The sequence below is a fragment of the Chrysochloris asiatica genome, unplaced genomic scaffold (genome assembly GCF_000296735.1).
Source record: "Chrysochloris asiatica unplaced genomic scaffold, ChrAsi1.0 scaffold00001, whole genome shotgun sequence".
Taxonomy (NCBI): Eukaryota; Metazoa; Chordata; class Mammalia; order Afrosoricida; family Chrysochloridae; genus Chrysochloris; species Chrysochloris asiatica.
In genome coordinates this window covers 22,998,823-23,016,918 of record NW_006408519.1, presented here as the reverse complement: position 1 = coordinate 23,016,918, position 18,096 = coordinate 22,998,823, and the positions used below count along the sequence as shown (strand labels likewise).

General features: G+C 42.3%; 1 protein-coding gene and 1 pseudogene across 1 annotated transcript in view; one reads left to right on the top strand and one right to left on the bottom strand.

The window, feature by feature from the left end:
- The window catches only part of EXT1 (exostosin glycosyltransferase 1), a 371,910-nt gene that overhangs the window by 125,715 nt on the left and 228,099 nt on the right, over positions 1–18,096 (top strand). The gene's annotated exons all lie outside the window — the stretch shown is intronic.
- Positions 11,933–12,316, bottom strand: LOC102839117 (annotated as a pseudogene).

Below are 18,096 nucleotides of genomic sequence, written 5' to 3'. Positions count from 1 at the left end.
TGTTGAATTAAGTTCCAATCAGGTTCTGGTTAACTGAAAAAATAACACATATCTAGGTGGGCAGGACAAAAAAAGGTAACAATTCCTATTAGTGCAGTGATTCTTGACCTAAGAGCAAAGACACGTGGCATGTTTAAGGGCCAGGCACCGCAATGATTTGCCTAGCTTCTGAGAATGTTAACAGGCAATAAAACACACGATGGTTGATGAACGATTGCAAAGTCTGTAACATCTGTTAATTCCCCATTCCCACTGCCTCATTCTTTTGACAGTGTTTTTGTTCTACACAGTTGCTTCCCTCTATTTCACTTCTTCTTCCTTTGAGGCCTTGCTATTTTTTTCTTTTAAATAAGACTTAAGAAATTCTTTCATTGATTTTTCTGCTCTAGATTATTTGGTAAACTTTAGAAGCCTAGAACATATTGTATTCCAGCCTTCCAGGCTGGGGATACAGGTGGACTAAGTGAAGCCCCTATTCGTTTGTGTGTTGTTGATTTGTACAGGGACATTTCCTTTAGATGGGGGCCCATGACATTCTTGAAATGACCAAAGATATTCAGTGTACCCTGAAGTGCTCATAAAACATTAAAAAAAAAAAAATTTTTTTTTTTTTTAATTAGTTGCCAGCTCTAATTTGTTCTTGCTGTTGTTGTTAAGTGCCGTCAAGTCAGTTCTGACTCATAGTGACCCTGTATAGGGTTTCCGAGGAGCAGCTGATAGGTATGAACTGCAAATCTTGAAGTTAACAATCTAGTGCTTATCCTACAGCACCATGGAGGCCTGGTGTGGTACCCTAGGATCAGCACTGGACTGCTCTCCACAAAGTCAGTGGTTCAAAACCACTAGCTGCTCCTTGGAAACCCTATACAGAGTTGGTATAAGTTGGAATTGACTTGAAGGCACCTCACAGCAACAATTAGTGTGTGACTGCCTGCCTCCATGCTTTCTTGAGAACTTTGAGAAAAGGATTTGTGTCTTGGGAGAAGTAAACCTATGAGGATGAGGCTTCTATTTGTATATGAGAAGAATCTTCTGGAACCAAGTGGAGCTTCCCCTTTGATGAGTGTGCCCAGACCACTCTTAAGTAAAGTCCCAGCCTCCCATGATCTGAATGGCATTGGCTTGGCTTCAGAAATGGCCTCTAGTCACGGTTCTCCCCTAAACCAACCCATAAAACCCTGTGCATCATCTTTTCCGATGGAGAAACGGAGACTCAAGAGTGGTTAAATGATGTCAGCCCAAATTGCACATTGGAATAGGCCAGGATCATGGGAGGTTTGTGCACAGATCATGGAGTTTATTCTCATGTTCCTTTTCACTGTTGTTTTATTTGAACCTCATACCATCACAAAGGAGGTCTGATGGCGTAGTGGTTACGAGTCTGGCTGCTAACCTCAAGGTCAGCTAGTTCGAAACTACCATTGGTTCCATGGGAGAAAGATGAGGCTTTCTACTCCCATAAAGACTTACAGTCTCAGAAACGGTATGCGGGGTGGCTATGAGTCAGAACCGACTCCATGGCACACCATCACCACTATCACACCATTACTAAAAGTATCAAATCATATTTCCTTAGTGATGAACAAACCAAAACTTGGTACAGTGCTAAATAAGGGAGGTGTGTACCAAAGAACAGAGCTGATCTTGGGTTCTCGATTTTCTGGATTCAGATGATGTTCTCTTTTGGTTGTACTCAGAAACATCAGAGACCAAGGTCCTTTGCAGTTGAAGATGCTAATGATTCTAACATGTTTGATTCCAAACAGAAGCAGGAAAGGTGGAGGGGCGCCTATTGTTGATGTTGCCCCAGACCTGGTGGGAAGCATTTGAGGTCAATCAGGCAACAGCAGCTTATAGGAGACTCGTTCCTTGCCAAGCACTGACTAATTTGGAAACTGTCGTGTGTGTGGACAAAAAGATAGGGGAGATGTTAATAAGAGGGATGGCTAACAAAATGCTTTTGTGAGTATAGCACACTTTGATGGGGTAATCTGGCTGTACACACCTGAAATGATTGAAGTACTCAGAGAAAGACGACTGAGCCCTGGGGTGGTCAAATGGTTAATATACTTGACTGCTAACTGAAAGTTTGGAGGTTCGAGTCCAAGCTGCCTTACAAGAAATATCTATTTATCTACTTGTGCAAAATCAGTCACAGAAAACTCTTTGAAGCACCGTTCTTCACTGACATGCACGTTGTCCCTGTGGGTTGGAGCTAAACTAGAAAACAAATGGTTTAAAGGCTCCACCTCAGTCAGTGCATATTAAGTTATTGTAACTGTATCCTTACTGGCCAAGTAAAAGAGTTGTTCGCTTCCCTGGCCTCCTGTTAAAAGCTGCTCATTGGAAGTCTGCTTTACGCTATTATCTGGTGATATTTGGAGCATAGTAGTACAAAGCATTGACAACTAAATTTTGTAAAGTGCAGGATTTCTTCCATTGGTGACAAAGCAGGCTGCACCATTTTCCAGATGGTTCTTTGCTTTTTAAGAGTCCGTAGTAAGCCTGCAATCTTCAACTACATGTAAAGTGGAAGAAGCTACTGAGAGAGCGGGAAATATCTCAAGAGAAGAGGTGTAGTGCTGAAAATCCTAGAAACAGAACCAGCCAGCTAGGTTTAAATCCCAGCTCTGTCATTTAACAGTTTGTGACCCCTTCCACAGTTTATTTGAATGTTTGGTGCATTAGTTTTCTCTCTGTAAAGCCAAGAGAATGAAAATTTCCTCTGCCGTAGAGTTGTTGTGAAATACGTGTGAAGAGTGCTTAGGACTGAGCTGGCACACCTGGACTAGTGCCACAGAGCTGGATACTGCTGCTGCGGTCACTGGTGAGATGTGTCCTCGTGCATGGTTCAGCTGTGGGGCAGAGCGCGGCAGAGCCTAGAGCCAAGAAACTAGCTGGAAACCCGGGTATACTGACATTGTAGATGAGCACCTTTCACTGGTCCCTTTCCTAATGTCAGGGCTTTAGACTAATCTGGAATGCAGTCTGTCCATCTGCAAATAAGTCTGCAGGAGCCTGTTACCATGAGAGGCTTTAATAAGCCCTGCATTGTTTGTGAGGCTGGGTGACAGGCACACTTTATACAGACTTCTGGTTGTCTAAGGGCAAAGGCCTTGGGCTTGGGTGTCGGTGTTCTGGCTCTGCCATTTCCCTGCACTGTGATCTGATGCTTGTTAACTGTCTTCAAGTCCATTCCCACTTACAGTGTCCCTGTATAGAGTTTCCGAGGAGTGGCTGGTGATTTTGAACTGCCAACCTTGTGATTTAAACCAACCTTGCGGTCCAATGCTTATTATTCTTCAGCGCCATACCAGGACTCCGTGATCTGGTACAAATCACCTTTACTTCAGGGCCCTGTCTCCTGTCCTCATGTCAAAGTAGAATGCTGTTTTTGTTAGTTGCTGTCGCGAGTCCATTTTTGACTGAAGTGACCCCTGTGAACTAGTGTTTTCTTGGTTACAGTCTTCACGGAAGCCGATTGCCAGGTGTCACTCCTGAAGAGCAGCTGTAGAGTTTGAACCACCACATTTGGTTTCCAGCTGAGTTTTTAACTATTGTGACATCAGGACTCCTAAAAGTGAAATAATCGTATTCTCTCCTGGGGTCTCTGAGAAGAGCAGATAAACAATATTGGCCAAATTCCCTGTGGTCTCCTGGGTGTTATGTAAATGGATGTCAGTGTTGCTATGAATGATGTCCTGTTCATCACAATACAGCCCCCTGACTCGTTAGACCCTGTTGCCAAAAATTATCAGCTTATCTGAATACTAGTAATGCAGTTTTCATATTATTTGGAGAATGTGAGCCAACTATTTGTATCTAGGCAGGGGCGGGGTGACTTGCCTGAGATTAACTGGAAAGGAATTTCCTGGTGTTGTGATGTAAGGAAGTTCACAATGATGGTGGTGATGAGAATATGGAGGAATCTGGTCCCTAGATACAAGGACTAAGAATGATGATGGCAGGTGGGGGTACAGGTGACAGAAAGATTGGTCAATGCAACACAGCTTGGCTGGACATGGGCACTGTCCTCTGCTTAATTTCCTCAGTGCCTTAGGACCAGCACTGGACTGCAAACCACAAGGGCAACAGTTCAAACCCACCAGCTGCTCCTTGGATACACTATACAGGGTTGCTATGAATTGGAGTCGACTCCACAGCACGTAACAACAATGGCTGAGAAACTTGGATTGTTTGTGTCTCTTCTACTGCCAGCTAAAAACATTCCATTTTTTTCTGCATTCTATCTGCCCTTCCTTGTCCTCATCTGACCACTCCTTCAATAAACGTTTCTATGGGTCCACCTGTGCATACAGTGGCTACAACAATGGACTCAAACATGGCAACAATGTGAGAATGACACAGATCGTGGAGGTGCTTCATTCTGTCGTTCTTAGGGTCGATGTAACTCAGAACCAGGTCGAGGTGAGTCAGAACCAACACGAAGGTATCTAATAACAGTGTGTCAGGGTCTAGAGTGGAGCGGTGAAACATGGACTCATATATGTATGTGCACACACAGGAGCACACACGCATACAGACACGCTCATACTCACAGGAGTGTACACTCACAGTACACACAGACATGCACACATGTGCATACATGTACGTGTAAATGCACAGTTTGCATTATAGTTGGAGAGGACAGAAAATACAATATGTACTTTATTTTCCTTAGAATTTTTTCCCTACATTTTTCTTTTTTTCTTTCTGTCTCTTCTATTTGGGGAGGTTGTGGCTCTATTTCTAGGTCTATTCTTTGAACTTCTAGGTAACTATTTAAACTTCATAGAGCCTTATGAGGGGACATAGTTATTACATGCTGTGAGGTTTCAAGGAACAAGATTTAATTGCTAACTCATTAAAACATCGTAAACATATCAGAATATGGTGATAACATGCTTTTCTGTGTTTGGTGCTAATCACAACAATTTAGATAATTACAAAAACACGGACATATACCTCATTTGAGGTAAATAAATGTGAAACTGCAATATATTATTTAGCTATTGTTAAGTGTCATCCAGTGGATTCTGATTCATGGAGGCCCTGTGTAGGGTTTCCAAGGAGCAGCTGGTAGATTTGAACTGCCAACCTTGTGGTTCACGGTCCCGTTTTGATCTTACATCATACCAGCAGCTATTCTGGAGGTCAATTTCAAATTCATTGTTTTTTCTGTGGATTTTTTAATTTAGCCACTAAGTAACTAGTGGGTTGGTATGTTTCATATTGAACAATATTTAAATGGAAACTAAATGTATATTTTGACCAGAAAAGATATGTCTGATTATGAGGCAAATAATTTTGCTTGCAATGATTTTGAGTTGTAGATAGAACCAGCAGAATCTCTGAGCTTATGATGCAACACATTATTTTTTTCAGGGGACTGAGGTTTTCTTTTCTTCTTTTTTTTCCCTTTTAGATCTTGATTTAAGGAGTGCAAAGATCCATAGAAACTATGCGTAAGGGTCTCGTGATAATTGGGCATTAAAAAATCTTAATTCTTAGTGTTTGGTTAGAACTTCAGGAAACAAACAAGCAAGCAAACATACATTTTAAATTTAAATTCAATGTACAGAGGTCATTCATTTAGCAGACTCTTAGGGACCCTGTATAGGGTTTCTGAGGCTGTAAATCTTTTTGGGAGCAGAAAGTCTCATCTTTCCCCCCAGAGAGCTGGTGGGCATTGACCTTGTGGTTTGCAGTCCCGTGCTTATCCTAGAAAAGCCACTGTGCTCCCCACTAGTACAGTTATTGTTAAGTGCTGTTAAGGCAGTTCCGACTCATAGCGACCTTGTATAGAGTTTCCATGGAACAGCTGGTGGGTTTGAACTGCTGACCTTGTGGTTTGCAGTCCAGTGCTTATCCTGAAGCACAACACAAGGAGTCCTACTCCATTAGTCGAGTTGTTAAGTGCCTTGGAGTTGGTTGCGGGTAATAGGTACCCTGTATAGGGTTTCTGAAGAGCGGCTGGTGAGTTCGAACCACCAACCTGAGATTCAAACTGACTTTGCCATCTAGCACATTAACCCACAGCGCCACACCAGGACTCCGCTAGTAGAGTTATTGTGTGCCGTGGAGTCGGTTCTGACTCACGGTGACCCTGTACAGGATTTCTGAGGCTGTAAATCTTTACGGGAGCAGAAAGCCTCATCTTTCTCCCGTGGAACAGTTGGTAGTTTCGAACTACTGACCTTGCGGTTCGCAGCCCGATTCGTAATCACTACGCTACCAGAGCTCCTTGCACTAGTAGAGTAGAACATGTATATCCCTTAAATACATAAAGAGTATATGGGAGCTGCTTGCTCAAGATAGTTTTGGCTGATGGATTAGGTGTACAATGGAAAATTTGAAAAATCACTCTGTTGCCATTCTCTTGACACCCAAGGGTTAATAACATTTAATTTCCTGGGTTGTTGTTCACCGGCAGGGGCCTTCTAGGAACTAGTGGTTGTATGATGACATGAGGTGTTTTATGAATGAAATACATGTTTCATTACCCAGTGGAGGAAATACGCAGGGGAAGCGATTGCTCCCCCTACCACCCATCCTTTCTTATCTCCTTCTCTAGAGAATGTTGAACTCTCAGTTATGGTTATGTAGGCTGGAAGCTTTTGCTCTGTTGTGGGTCAGATCTCTCTGCTTTTTTTGCTCTGCATGTGTCAAAGATAATAATCGAACCCCACCATCCATAATGCCATGATTTGCCAAATACTCTCTCTCTCTCTTGTTACTAAGGAAGTGCAAGAAGGCACTGGGAAATGGCACTGGTTAGCTGTATTCAGATCATCTGTTTTTCAAGGACCCTTAAGATCAATGGTCCATGTAGTGCTAAAGGGCAGCGGCAGGATCAGGGTGTATTTATTGCTTGCTGGGGCATGTTATTGACCAATAAGAAGTTAACATGTCTGGCTTCACTGGCCGAGACATGTGTCTTAGGCAGGTAGAGGCACTTCAGGCCGCGTCTGTTTTTGCGGAGAGATGTGCAGATGGAACGAAGGTTTGCAGCTGGGTACATATCATGCGCCTGTCAGAAGTCAGCTTATTTGGGGTGATAGGAAGACTGAGAGTGCACAGAGCTTTCCATTTTTTAATTTTGCCTTCCTTAAAGCAGACAAGGATTGTGCATTTTGAAATCTTTGCAGGTACACCCAGATTCTTTGCAAGGTTTTGTCTGTGTGAAATATACTGACATCTGTTTTATATTTGTGTACATACATATGTGTGAATATGTATATACATTTATACATACAAATCTACTTATAATTTCTTTCCTTTAAAATAAAGTTTAGCATTGGATGAAGGAGGGACAGGAGGGCTTTGGTTACATTTGATGAGATACAACTATACATCATATGAACTTGGGTGAAGAAGGAAACTCAAAAGTTTTATTCAGGTGGTGGAGGCAGGGAAGCAGTTATTTTATTCTCCGAAGAAATACCTAGAGAAAATCTTCTTTAAACTTTATGTTGTACTCTGAAGCATTGAGGATTATATTTGACTTTGAAAAATAAAATGTTTTTGTGAAGTTTTAAAAGATTATTTCTTCTCCTTTTTCCTCCTTGATATGAAAAATGTGTGTGTGTAAAGTGTTGCGTGATGAAGGAAAGGCAGAAGGAAGGAAAAGAGTAGGGAGGGGGTTGTATAAGTATATCTACATATACATACATATGTGTACACACATATAAAGCATATACCAGTATATCTCCAACAGACTAAAGTCCCTACAGATTTTCAGCCCAGCAATAACAGGTCATGGTGTGCAACTGTAAAATCAGCACTGGACTACCAGCCACAAGGTGAGCAATTCAAACCCACCAGCTGCTCCTTGGAAACCTTGTACATGGTTGCTGTGAGTTGGAAATGACTCGATGGCATTTAACAACAACATCTATAGACAGGTCTATAAGGAACTCTGGTAGCGTAGTGGTTACGAATAGGGCTGCTAACCTCAAGGTCGGCAGTTCGAAACTACCAGCTGTTCTGTGGGAGAGGATGAGGCTTTCTGCTCCTGTAAAGATTTGCAGCCTCGGAAACCCTGTGTAGGGTCACTATGAGTCGGAATCAACTCCACGGTACATTACAACAACAACATAAGGGGAACAGTCACCCTAGTGATGTATCCATACCTTAGAATAATCAACTGTTGGAGATCAAAAGGGTAGCATTTACCCAGGGACAAAATTCAGAAGAGTTAGTAAAGAGGAAGGAGTGGATACAAGAAACACAGGGAGGAAGTGGGATAGTTGACATTACTTTGAGGAGATGCCATCAGTAAGGTGAAACCAGATGTGTATGAATTGTTGAATGTGAAGCTGATGGTCTGCTTTGTAAACCGTCCCCTAATTCACAATACAAGTTAAACAAAAACAATTACTGTGTCTTTTTTCTCTAAAGTGAAATGCTACTTTTTATTTTGGTTTCTGTGGATCAAAATAGCATTGAGGATTAAGTGTGTGTGGTGGTGGTGGTTATGTGCTGTGGAGTCAGTTCTGACTCATAGCGACCCTGCACAGGGTTTCTGCGGCTGTAAATCTTTATGGGAGCAGAACGCCTCATCTTTCTCTTGCAGAACAGCTGGTAGTTTTGAACTGCTGACCTTGAGGTTAGCAGCCCAATTCATAACCACTACGATACCAGAACTCTGTGTGTGCGAACCTCATAAAATTCTAGAATTTTGTATGTTTTCTAACCACCTACCTTTTTAGTGCTCTGGTAGTGTGGTGGTTATGAATGGGGCCGTGAACCACAAGGTCAGCAGTTTGAAACTACCAGCTGTTCTGCTGGAGAAAGATGAGGCTTTCTGCTCCTGTAAAGATTTACAGTCTCGGAAACCCTGTTCAGGGTCGCTATGAGTAAGAACCGACTCCACGGTACTTAACAACAACAACAACAACAACCTTTTTAGTAGGATTTAAAAAAAAAAAAGTATATTGGAGATGTCTTGGGGGGGGCAGGGAGGAGGTAGGGGGTAGATTAATCAAGTGGCATCATTTGTTGTTAAGTGCCATCGAGTCGGTTCCAACTCTTAGTCACCCTGTTTAGAGTTTCCCAGAAGCTCTGCTGTTGGATTTTAATGGCCGGCATTGTGTTTCTCAGTCCAGTGCTGATCCTACAGCGCCACACCAGAACTCCATCTTTGTGGCAATCTGGAGTTAAATTGTGGAGTGTCTCATGCCGATTTGACCACAGTCATCCCACTTTAGAATCTGAATTTCTTGGCAAGGGACACTCACTGGGAGGGGTTACACAGCATGATGAATGTCATTGGTGTCACTGAATTGTTCATGTAACAAATGTTACATTGGTAACTGTTGTGTTATATATACAAGAGCAATGCAACAATAAAAATAAATACAAAGTAAATACTGACTTATTTATTAGCTGGGCATTGCTTAATTACGTGTTCATTGTTTAGGCAGTGGGAGATGTTTTGGACAAAATCTGATTGTTTTTCAGTCCTGAAATAAGGCATTCCATTATTTTTAAATAATTCTGTGCGATACTAACTTAGATGATGCACTTTAAAAGTGATTCAGTTACTGTGCACTTTTCCGTTCTCTTTTAGAATCGAGCTGACTTTCAGTGTGCTAGTCTCCTTCCAGAACTTCTGAAAGAGCGAAAAGACCATGAATGTTTGTTTGCTTAGTGTCTGCTATGTGCTGAAGATTGTGTGACTCAGAACATAAATTTGCTCCTTTCTGTGATCTTTGGGGTGTTAGTGGTAGGTATTACCTTGCCTTTAGTGAAGGTTAGCTTATGGGGGCAAGACCAGTGAGCAAGTTTTGGAGCTGAGTTTGGAATGTAGCTCTGATTCCTATTCCAAGGTTCTTTCTTACTTTGGGATAACTAAAACTAGGGTTTATCCCGAAACATTTGGGGCATCACTAGTTAGCATTTGGTACCAAATGTACAGAAACCTGTGTCTGCATTCTGCCCTCCTGTATCTCTGCATTGGGTACAGAATGCTTTGCAATTTATGCTTTCTTGTCCATGTGATCAGCACGAGTCTACGAACAGACTCCCCCTCCTCCCCGTGCATTGAGTCAATCGGACTTGTAAGGATGCTGTGTATAGGGTTTGTTGTTGCTAAGTGCCATCTAGTTGATTCCAACTCATAGCTACCCTGCACAGGGTTTCTGAGGAGTGGCTAGTGGGTTTGAACTTCCAACCTTGTGGTTGGCAGTCCCCTGCCTATCCTATAGTGCCATTGTTGTTATTATTGTTAAATGCCATCGAGTCGGTTCCAACCCATAGCGACCCTGCATAGGGTTTCCAAGGAGTGGCTGGTGAGCTTGAACTGCCAACCTTGCAGTTCAAACGGCTTTGCAGTCTGGCGCATTAACCCACAATGCCACACCAGTAAAACCTCACAGGAACAGGAAGTCTCATTTTCCTTCCTAGGAGTAGCTGGTATCCTTGTACCACCAGCCTTATATTTAGCAGTCCAGTGCTTACCTTACAGTGACATTAGGGTATGTCCCCCATCCTTAGACACGCAGAATGTGCCCACATGCATGAATGACAGTGGGCCCCTTCTCGCAAAAGTGTAGAGCTGCCCCCACAAAGGATACTAGAGAAGATGATTTGTGTATTGACTTTTCTGGGGAATCAGGATCATTCTGGGGAGCTACTTTGGGAAGCAGGGGTGAACCAAGATGGGACAGAGCTGTGTATGACAGTGCAGGGGTGCAGGGTGTGGGCACGGGAATGGAGAGGACTGAAAAGCACCATCCTAGCCAATGGCCTTGAGGTTTATCAGTTTGCTGCGTAAATGATAATCAAGGAAGACCAAGTGCCAGTAATACTAACTGGTGCACTTTTCTGAGCAGGTGAAGCATCTCAGAACCATTGCTATTTGTGTCATTTGACCAGCTTTTGGTAGTGTGCAGATGATCTATGAAAGGCCAATGGAGGAAGCCATTGTGGGTGGTGTGTGAGGTTCAGATCAGTCAGCTGGGAATGCTCGCTGATAAAAAAAAAAGTCCATATCCTGTGTCGGAGGTCCCTCGGGTTGTGTGTGTGGTGGAGAGGGAAAGTAACCTTGTTAGCTTCATATTATTTTACACTTGGGGTCTAGAAAGCAGAGTCATTTCTGGAGGACACAGCTTTATTGTGGGTTGTTGATCTGAAGTGCCATTGAATGGGTTCTGACTCATGGTGGTCCTCTATAGGGTTTCCCAGGAACAGCTGATGGGTTTAACTGCCAACCTTGTTCCCAGTCCAACGCAGACCCTACAGCGCCACACCTGGACAATTGTAGGACTGTGTCTAAAATGTGCTTGTTTCCTGTACATTTCCTCCTTCGGGTTTTCAAGGCTGCTGAGTTAATGCACCAGACTGCAAAGCCGTTTGACCAGCAAGGTTGGCGGTTTAAGCTCACCAGCTGCTCCTTGGAAATCCTATACAAGGTTGCTATGGGTTGGAACTGACTTGGTGGCACTTCACAACACAACAACAACAATGCTTTAAAGGCAGATCTCCAGATTTTCTTCCCAGGTGCCTTGTGGAGGGCTCAAACTGATAACTTTTCTTTTTGATTTGTGGTCAGGTGCTCAATTGTTAAATGCATGTCAGATATTCCTTGTTTTAAAGGTGCCAATGGGAAAGGAAGTGTGAGTGTAAAGTGCAGAACAAGCTGACAGCAGTTCAGCATCTTATCTTTCAACGTGGGTGAGGGCAGGATAAGATAATAGAAAAGCCTTCTAGAATGAAAGTAGAACTTTACGGCTACACCCAGCAAAGGACCTTGTAGCTGCTCCTGTTTGGTAGCTGCTTTGTCCAGAACTGATAGAGATGGAATGTTCAAGTGCATGATGCTGCTTTACAATGGACCGTTGGCCTTTGCCGGTCGCCTGTCTCTCTTCTGTACTGTCCTGCACTAAGGAAGACAGGAATGATGTTGTTTTCAAAGGGTCAGCCAGTTTGTTTATTGATTTAAGATGCTCAGGCCTTGGCTGCTACTCCACAATGGGTGCAGCCGCTCCTTCCACTGCTGTTTCCTGGTCTTCAGGTTCTCCTCATGCTTGTTGAGTCTGCGGCGCATGGCACGCATTTTCTTAGGTTGCTGATCCAGGGGATTGTACTTCTTGCCCTTGTAGAACTTCCTGAGGTTCTCCTTCTGAATCTGGTTGATGGCAAAGAGAACCCGGGCAATGGATCTGAGGACAACTTGGATTTTAGAGAGCTTGGATGCTGCACCAGTCATTTTGGCGAAGCGCAGCTGGGACAATGCCACCTTCAGGTCGTCTAGCTGTTTCAGCAGTTCTTCCTTCTTCTAGCCTCGAAGGTCTCGTGCCTTGATCTTGGCCATGGCTGAGCCAGAAAACTGCTCCGCTGCTTGATCTGAAGCTGAGGGAAAGAGGGAATGATGTTGTTTTGTAAAGCGTTTAAGAATTTGTGATAAGGAAAATGGTTTCCCCATTTTCTATGGCTGTCCCACAGATTACTCCAAAACAGAATGATTTAAGCAGTCATTTTTATGTGGATGGACTCTGTAGGTCAAACATTATGATGGGACAGACTAGAAAATAGTTCCTTGCTGCTAGGGGCCTCAGCTGGAAGGCTGGAAGATTAGAGGCTAGGATCCTCGAAGTATCACTGTCCAGTAGAACTTTCTACAGCGATGACAACATTCTCCACCCACTCTGGTCACTACGGTGTCCATTAGCCACATATGGATTCTGAGCAATTGATGGCTGGCTGGTGTATCTATGGAGCACCAATTTTTTGGGGGGATGTGGGGGGAGCTTTATTGAGGTACAAACTATATACCATAAAATCTGCCCGTTTTAAGCATACAGTGGAAGCTTTAGGAAATTTATAGAGCTGTGTATTATTACAACACAGTGTTTTGTTTTCTACTATATAATTTTCTTTTACAAGCCCATTGTAAGTTTACAGAAAACTTGTGCAGAAAGAAGAGTTGAACATTCATCATTGGTGTTTACTGTGTGTTTTGTAGGCCAGTCTATTTGTCTGAAGGGTGACCTTAAGGAATAGTTTTAATTTCAGGTTAAAAGAGGCCCTTAGAGTGATGGTCTAAGGGGTTCCTTTAGTCTCTTTCAGCCCAGTAAGTCTTGTCTTGATTTATTTTTTAAAATGAATTTGAGTTTTGTTCTACATTTTTCTCCCATTCTATCTGGAACCTTCTGTTGTGTCCCTGGTTGGAGTGCTTGCTTGGTAGTGTAGCCAGGTATTGTCTAGTTTTTCTGGTCTTTGATTAAAAGATATTGGTTCCTGTGGGCCTGTAGACTAATTATTCCTTGAATCTTCGGTTTCCTTCATTCTCCTTTGGTCTAGATGGGAAGAGACCAATAGGTGTATCTTAGTTGGCTACTCAAAAGCTTTGAAGAACCCAGATGGTACTCGTCAAATTAGGGTGTAGAACATTATCTTTGTGAACTATGTTATGCTAACATATTGGAATTTTAATTTTATTTAGATATACGATGCATGGATGGTACGAATGTTTAAGTACTTGACAAGTAGCCAGAAGACTGGTAGTTTAAACTTACCCAGTTGTGCCTCGGTTTAAACTTACCCAGTTGTGCCTTTGGTGATCTGCTTCCAAAATGTTTCAACCTTAAAAACCCTTTAGAGTAATTCTACTTTGTACACATGGGGTCTCCATGAGTTGGAACTGATTTGACAACAACTAACAACAGTAACATCAATTTAGATTTAACAAACCGTAAGTGATTGTTCTTAGGTATCATTGAGTCAGTTCTGACTTATAGAGATCTTTGATAGGGTTTCTGAGGAGCAGTTGGTAGGTTTGAACCATCAACCTTTCAATTAGCTGTCCAGTGCTTACCCTACAGTGCCACACCAAGATTAGTAGAGCCCTGGTGGCACTGTGGGTTAATGCACCAGACTGCAAAGCTGTTTAAACTGCAAGGTTGGCAGTTCAAGCTCACCAGCTGCTCCTCAGAAACCCTATACAGGGTCGCTATAGGTCTGAACCGACTCGCTGGCACTTAACAACAACAACAACATCACAAACTCTGAAGACTTATTAACCCATGTCTAATATATGATATTGACTGATGGCGGAGAATTTATCTTGCTTTATCTCAGTTGGAATGCATCTATGTAACCTCTTTATGTGACCTACTTTTTTTCATCTGGTTGGGTTCCAAGAAAGAAGGAACCTGGGGACCTAGCCTCACAATACTCCGTGTCTTTACCGTATGTTATTCATAAATGCCAAGCACTTGATCAGGAATGGCAGGGTTCTAGAAGAGCATTGTTGTTATTAGGTGCCATCAAGTTGATTCCCACTTATAGTGACCTTATACACAACAGAACGAAACACTGCACTGACCTCACAATCATTGTTACATTTGAACCCATTGCTGCTGCCACGGTGCCATTTCATCTCGTTTGGGGCAGGTCTTCCTCTTTTTCGTTAACCCTCCATTCTACCAAGCATTATGTCCTTCTCCAGGGACTGGTCCTTCTGAAGTATGAGAGACAAAGTCTCTCCATCTTGGATTCTAAGGAGCATTCTGACTGCTTAACACAGATGTGTTTGTTCTTCTGGAAGTCGATGGTACTTTTAATATTCTTCTCCAACACCGTAATTCAAATGCATCAATTCTTTCTTATTCATTGCCCACTGTCACATACATATGAACCTATAGAAAATACCATGGCTTGGGTCCAGGTACACCTTAGTCCTTAAACTGACATCTTTGCTCTTCAATACTTTAAAGAGGTCTTGTTGGCTTACAAGCTTTCAAGAGGGAGCCTAGTTTCAGACGGGGTGGGGGAAGGTAGCATCACCACTGAATGATTTCCAATCCGTTGGGCCTAGGCTGGCGAAAGGAGATGGGGATAAGACTTGTGTGGTACAGTAGTGAATAATTGCCCTCAGGTCTGACTGTGAGGCTAGGAAATATAGAGGTAGATGTTTTTGACAGAAGGAGGAGAGTGCAATCACTCTTTTGCAGCCCAGGAACGGAGGTCCCTGGGACCATCAAGGGAGAAGAATGGAGAGCGGGACCCTACCCAGAGAGGCAGTGACTCCAGGGATGGAGACAGAGAAGATGATGTGGACAGATGGAGCAGCGGGGGACACTGGACTCAGGGAGGGAGAGGGGCTGTGTGCTGGAGGCCTGAGGGTGTGGGCCTGTGTGGGGTACCCTTTGGGGTTCTATGGTGATGCATGGAGGGGACTGTAATCATTACAATGCAACAAAATATGATAAGAAAAAAAATACATATATATATATACACTCTGATGAAGTAAATGAAAAAAAAAAAAAAGTATTAAAAATACTAATGTGAGTTAGGTGCACATTAGTCCACAAAGTGACATCTTTGCTCTTCAATATGTTAAAGAGGTCTTTTGTAACAGATTCCCCTAACATAATACCTTTTTTAATTTCTTGACTGCATCTTCCATTGTGGATCTTAATAAATTGAAATATTTGACAGCTTCATTCTTTTCTCCACCTATCATGATGCAGTTCATTCTGAAGGTCATTTTCTTGGATCTTCATCATTAATGGCTGGGGGAGGTGGGGGCTGGCCTGTGTGGTGTACCCTTTGGGGTTATTTGATGATGCATGGAGGGCACTGTAATCATTGCAATGAAACGAAATACAATAGGATGAGTGTAAAGCTGATGTTCTCCCATGTAAAAACTTTAAAAAAAAAAAAAAAGAGGTCTTGTGCAATATGTTGTTTGATTTCACAGTTCCAAGAAAAATAAAGTCTTTGACAATTTCAATCTTTTCTCCGTTTACATGGATCTATTTATTGGTCCAGTGGTAAGGATTTTTGTTTTCATCAGTATGCATTTTAAATCCTCTTTGCTCCCAGCAAACAAGATTGTAACTTCTGCATAGCACAGGCTGTTAATGAGTCTTCCTCCAGTCCTGATTCCATGTTCTTCTTCATATATCTCAGATTCTGGAATTATTTGCTCAGCATACAGATTGAATAAGTGTGGTGAAAGAATGCAACCCTGATACTGTTTTCCTGGTTTTAAATCATTCATTGTCCCCTTGGTCTGCTCTAAGAGTTGCCTCTTGGTCTGTGTACAGGTTCCTCATTATCACAATTAAGTGTTCCAGAATACCCATTCTCTGAAGTGTTGTTCATAGCTTTCATGATCCTCACGTTTGAAAGCTTTTGAGTAGTCAATCAGTTGGCTAGGTAGCTGTCTTCCAATTTTTTTGGCATAAATGAGTGAGTGCCTCCAGTACTTCATCAGTTTGTTGAAAAAATTCAATGTGCATTCTATCAATTCCCGTGGCCTTGTTCTTTACCAGTGTCTTCAGGACACCTTGGACTTTTTCCTTCAGTATCATTGGCTCTTGTAATGATTGAACATCGACCATTTCTTTTTGGTCCAGTGACTCTGTATTCTTTCCATCTTATTTTGATGTTTTCTGCATCACTTAATATTTTGCCCATATGATCCTTCAATATTGCAAGTTGAGGCTTGATTTTTTTCTTCTTTTCATTTGAGAAATGCTGATTGTGTTCTTCCATTTTGGTTTTCTAACTCCAGGTCTTTGCACATTTCATTATAATTCTTAACTTTGTCTTCTCAAGCTGCCCTTGGAAATTTTCTGTTCAGCTCTTTTATATCCTCATTTCTTCCATTTACTTTAGTATCTCTACACTGGAGAACAAGTTTCAGAGTTTCTTTTGACAACTCTTTTGGTCTCTTCCCTCTTTCTGGTCTTCTTAATGACCTTTTGCTTTCTTCCTGTATGATGTTCTTGATGTTGTCCCACAGCTCTGCTGGTCTTTGGTCATTAGTGTTTAATTCATCAAATCTGTTCTTGAGTTGATCTCTAAATTCAGGTGGGATATGTTCGATGTCACATTTTGACTCTTGTGGACTTGTTTTAATTTTCTTCAGCTTCAGTCTGAATTTGCATTACGATTAGATATCTTTCTGTAGACATTTGTGTAAAATACAAGCTGCCACAATTGCTCATGTGTTCATGCAGCAAACATTGAGTGCCTGCTCTGTACCTGGTGTGAAGTCAGGGGATGGCACTGGAGAATAATGAAGCTTATAATAAAATGGAAGAGAGTGGCAGGCAGCATAGGTATTTAAAGACAAAGTGACATGTGCCCTGATTAAAAACAAAAATCAAACTCTGTACTATTGAGTCAATTCTGAGTCATTGGACCTCTTTTTGTTGTTGTTAAGTGCTTGTGAGTTGGTTGTGGCTCATAGGGACCCTGTACAGGGTTTATGAGAAGCAGCTGATAGGTTTGAATCGCTGACCTTGAGGTTAGCAGTCCAATGCTTATCCAACAGTGCTATACTAGGACTCCTATAATAATCCTAAAGGACAAAGTAAAACTGTCCCAAAGATTTTCCAAGTGTGAAATGTTTTCAGACTGCCAAATCTTTCTCCTGGTGTGCTATGATCATTGGCAGAAAGTACAGAAGAGATGATTCTCCTGAACACATGGAAGCTGCTTTCAAGAAACAACATTGAAACTGGATCTTAAAGGCAGACAAATGTCTAAGGAGTCTGTCAGTGAAATACAAGCCATTTAGGCCAAAGGGTGAGCCTACACAAAGACAGAAAGGCAGAGGGTCAGCTAGATATTCCTGGTGATGCCTCCACCCTTCAGTGAGGATAGCCCTACCAACCACATCCTTCATTATGATGTTTGTTCCATACCTTCCCTCTATGCATATTGAGAACCAGCCTCATACCCAGCTTGTAGCCAATCTAGAAAAATCCATAGCCCAAGGGGCTATCATTGATGAATTACAGACAAGTTGCATGTCAGCAGGCAGTGAAGATTGGATTAGAGACTCCTCGTACCATGCTGGCTTTTCTAAAGAAGACCTGGCTCTGAGAGAAGAACAGAGATGCCAGAACATATGGCCAGCATTGAAAACAAATATTGATTGAGCCCCTGCTGGGGGAGCTGAGTTAGAGTGGGTTAGAGTCAGATCTCAAAAAGTGCTGGGGTGTGGGAACCATTAACTGTTCCGATTGGCCAGAAGAAAATTGACCAGAATAAAAGCTTCGTCTATTTTTAAGATCTCAAAAATGAGGGAGGAATATTTAAGTAGGTGGAAGGACAGGATGATGGTGAGATCTCAAG